Raw genomic sequence first — 5,004 nt, forward strand, 5'->3', positions numbered from 1 at the left:
AAACATTTTAGGATTAAATATTTGAATCAAAAAGAATAACAAATCTTTATTATTTCCATAAAGATAGTATTGTGGTTTCCTTTATTTTTCAAAACCTTTCATTTATATGTTTGAAAATTTAACAGATATCGTTTTGTTGAACATTTGTACATCGAAATAGATAAAGTGTTAAAACTCTTTATTGGGCACACTTTCCTAGATTTAAGATATCAAAAGTAAACAATTTCTATTTTCTAATACTTCAAAGTGTCCTTTTAAAAGGATATTGTATATTTTCTTTTCCATACAGTTTTAATCCTTCATTAAAATAGTATTATAATAGTTTCATAAACATAGACATTTTTAAAAGTGGTTTATAGTGGTTAAAAAATTATAATCTATTTTCTCTTTTTTCTGTGACCTTTTATGTTTATAATTTACGCTACGTGTAGTAAATTCAATATCCTTCATATACTTTTTTGTTATCATTTTTAACAAAGGTTTTTTAACAAAGGATCCGTGTTTAAGACCGTACTTTTACAAATTGTGATTGGGTTGTGAGTTGTCTCATCGGCAATCATACCATTTCTTCTTACATCTATTGAAATTGTGATCAAAGATGCATTTTATTCTTAATTTCTTTTGGAATTCTAATTTTTTAATTGCGTTTTTAATAGTTTTTATCACAATTATTCTGTTACAATCTCGCCGCCCACATGGCTCGCCACCAGGGCCGATCATGTTGCCACTTCTGGGTAATTTACCTATTCTGTTACAAGGAAATTTAATTGAAATCAGTGAGAAGCTGAAGGCTACATATGGAAGTATTTTTAGCTTATCACTTGGAGGAAAATGGGTTGTTTTTATAAATGGAAATGCATATCTACGTGAAGTGTTTGTTAAAAATGCTAAATTCTTTTCTGACAGACCGAAAGTTTTCTTCATTGACAAGGTTTTAGAGAGCAACGGTATGCATATATACTACTTTCAATATTGTATTTAAATGTAAAATATTGAACTTTTTTACAGAGAACCTTAAAAATGTTTAATGCATAAGGAATAATATGAATTTCTGATTTTACTGATTAGAAACATAATACATTCACATTGACAATTGATGTATTTAATATTAGTATTTATTTTGAGGATGGAGACCTGTGTCCTAGTAAAAACATACTGTTTATATACTACAAACATACATAACTATGATAAAATGTAACATCACCGGTGTCATTCGGTTTCGAGAGAAATTATCGTGAAAGAATAATTATGTAGAGGTGGTCAAGAATTGCGAGGCGATTGTGGAAGTCTGGTACCTGATCGTGAAAGAAATCTAATCGAGAAGACATATGAAAGGTCAATAAATAATCTAATTCAGTAAATAATCTTGTTCAATAAATAATCTAATTTGATAAATAATCTTATTTTATAAATTACACGGACAAATTTACAACAAAGTAAAACTGTCTGTCGAAATGGTTCAACTTTATTATCAGTATGTGAGAAAATCCTGTTTTATGGGACATAGTTTTTTACAAAACAACAAAAGATCACAAAAGGCAGGTGCAGATTGCTCCTCGACATTTGAATGACACCAAAAACGTTAATAAAATGATTTTTTTCAAAAATTCGAATAAAATAAACTATTTGAACGAATCAAATGGTTCTCATAGTTATTTTGTATAAACAGAATCTGTCAATTGGTAAAAAAAGAAGTATTTACACAATATTGAAATTTCAGATCGTGAAAGATCACGTACTGCTTTTTAAAGATCTTGAAAGATCACGTACTGCTTTTTAAAGATCATGAAAAGGGTCGCGAAAGATCTGGGAGCTTATTCACGAAGCATCCGTTAACTAACGGACCCGTTAACTTAACGGAGACGTTAACGGATACGTCCGTTAAAATTTAACGTGGTATCCACAAACGTGTCCGTTAACATTGTGCTAACGGGTACGCTATTAACGGGTGCGTTAGTATGCAAATTAGACGTAATTCATGAGTCGGGTGTTTTGATTGGTTTATGAATCAACGGGTAAATACAGTAAAAAATGAATGTTTACATTTTTATCATAACGGTTTAAATCAAGCGTTGTTTTAAGACTTGTGTAAAAACAAGATTAAAAAGTATGCTGAGCCTGACTCAGCTAGTATAACAATGTGATTGTATCGCAATCTCGGCAAATTACAAAGAATAACAACTTGTGTGTGAAGATTGTAGATTGTAATTCAACCAGAAATGTTTTACAGAGTGTGTAATGTTTGGTAAACTGAAAGAAATAAAAATACAATATTTTACAATATGTACGAAAGAAATATATGAATGTTCAATTCAATAATAATATCAAGTCAAAAACGAAAGTAGAATTCTCAGTTCAATTCATAGAAATAAACAATTATAGTTCGTTTTTGTTGAATAAACGTGGAATCCAAGTTAACGGAATTAACGATATATATGTTTAACAGTTTATATTTGATTTGAAACGTACTTGACGGTGATTTGTCACAATATCCGCAAGAGCAGTTTCGTTGTGGCATCCATTTGCAATTAATAGACCGGTGAGGAAGAGAAAGTGAGCACTAGTGAAAATACGGAGAAGTCCAGATTAATTCCGGAAAATACGGATGTCTAAAAGTCCAATCCAATAGACTATACAGTGAATATAATTGCGAATGTGATCCAGAATAAAAAGTATGCTTATAAAATTTGCTGCAATACGTCTAAAACAATACATAATGATCAACAATTTAATTTAGTCTTGGTTAGCTAGTGCAAATAGTGTGCTCCTGACGGTTATAAGGTCTCAAATCTTCTCAATTTATTATTTACTGCTATTGGTCACAGTATAAACAAAAAGGGTTAAATGATACACCTTATATATTTTGGATTGATGGTGATATATCATTACCGTACGTTCCTGTTACAAATGAAATTAGGAAAAAATAATCCAATATGCGAGGGAATATACTTGATGTTGGGTTCGCAAGAAAGAGGACATCTTATAAAAAATATTGAAACCTTAAAAAAAAAGAAATTTAAATGATAAAAATGAAAATAGAAGAGACAAAATATTGACTTCATATGCAAATATATTTCAGTATATTCTTGTATGACATTATCAAAGTTGCATCTCTTATATGTTGTAGTACTGTTTGTTTTTTAATTGCTTCTCCAAAACTGTTGATCGGTCACCAACTTTCAGTTTGGCTATTTTTATTAGCTTTTGAAACTGGTTCTTCTTGCTGTTGCTTTTTTCTAAAACCTCAAAATAATAGTTGTTCCATGTATATCCTTCACTGTATCATTGTTCGTCTGGAACATAGTAAATACAACGAATTTGTACAAATAATGTTTTCACGAACAAGACATGCATGAATATTCACGTTCTTGTACATGACGTCATGTATGACATGTATGACGTTTTCATAACAGAGAAAACAATGGAACAGGACGATAAAAGTTTAAAGCGGAAGCCAAGATTTACAGAGAAAGAAGTGGATGCTCTCATTGCTAAAGTACACCAGAATTCAGAAGTGTTATTTTCAAGATTAAGTGACACAATCACCAACAAAAAGAAAAAAATGGCATGGGGTGAGATACAAACCTCTGTTAACGCAACTTCCGTTGTACCGTCAAGATCTGTGGATGAAGTTCGAAAGAAATAGGATGATGTCAAGAGACTCACAAAGAAAAGAGCAGCTGGTGTTAGGAAGGATCAAACTCTAACTGGAGGTGGAGAGAGGAGTAATTTCCCACTGACAAATACAGAAGAAATTGTAGTTTCGCTGATTGGAGAAGAGAGAACATACAGCCGGACAGCAAATCTCATAATGGCGTCGATTTTATTATTCTGGTCACGTGATATTCCGTTTAAAAAAAAGCCAATTTTTAGCAACGGTAATGACGCCACGACACATTGGTTTTAAACATTTTGTTCCTCTATCAATAAGCTTTCAAATGGTGTATAAAGTTTACCTTAGTTATGGAACATATTGACTATATACGTTTTGTTTCTCTTTATAAGCTTAATAATGAGATATAAGGTATATCTGAAATTTGGGGCCGAAGGTTTGCAGCAATCCATTCCAGTATTCAAAATAAGCTATTTGTTAATTTTCACGCGTAATTTGTCATTAAGGTCCTCCGTAATCCCTCTAATGATCGTTCCTGTGCAATCGGCATGTATTAATAACTGAATTTTTAAATTATGATGAAATGGCTCAAGCTGTAGCCAAATCAGCGAACAGGGCATTAAGTTTGATTATTGTAAAGAGTAAGGCCCAGGGAGGTTTCCAGTACAGTACATTTACTAAATTATTTGACAGCCTGGTCTGGCCAGTAATAAGTTATGGTGCAGCCATTTGGGGCACCAGATATTTTTCATGTATAAATACTGTCCAGAAAAGAGCTATCAGGTCTTTTTTGGGTGTGGGTAAATATACCCCAAACGATGCAATTCAAGGGGATATGGGCTGGAGACCTCCAAGTGTTAAGCAGTGGACTTGTGTTTTTCGACACTGGGCTAGATTTAACATAATGTGCACAGATAGATTAAATTATAGAATTTTTAAATGGTGTTATAGAAAAGCTCTTAATAAGAGAAGAAATTGGTGTTTTAGGATTATGTCTAAGTTTAAAGAATGTAATTTAGATTTGTATACTGATTTAAATAATGTACTGTGTAAACAAATGATTATGCAGATAGAAGAATTTTTACTTGATAAGTATATAGAAAATTGGCAAAATAGAATATTAACACAAGATGTTGGTAAAAAATTGCGGACTTATAAATTGTTTAAAGACAGTTATGGAAGTGAATTATATTTATCTAAAAAATTATCTTATTGATATAGAAGTGCTTTTGCTAAATTTAAATGCGGAGTAGCTTCGTTGAGAATTGAAACAGGGCGGTATGAAAATAAAAATGTAGACGAAAGAGTGTGTTTTATGTGTAATGATAGCATAGAAGACGAAAAACATGTAATACTATCATGTCCTTTATATGCAGATTTGCGCTTTTGTT

This window comes from Mytilus trossulus, chromosome 10, assembly GCF_036588685.1.
Source record: "Mytilus trossulus isolate FHL-02 chromosome 10, PNRI_Mtr1.1.1.hap1, whole genome shotgun sequence".
NCBI lineage: Eukaryota > Metazoa > Mollusca > Bivalvia > Mytilida > Mytilidae > Mytilus > Mytilus trossulus.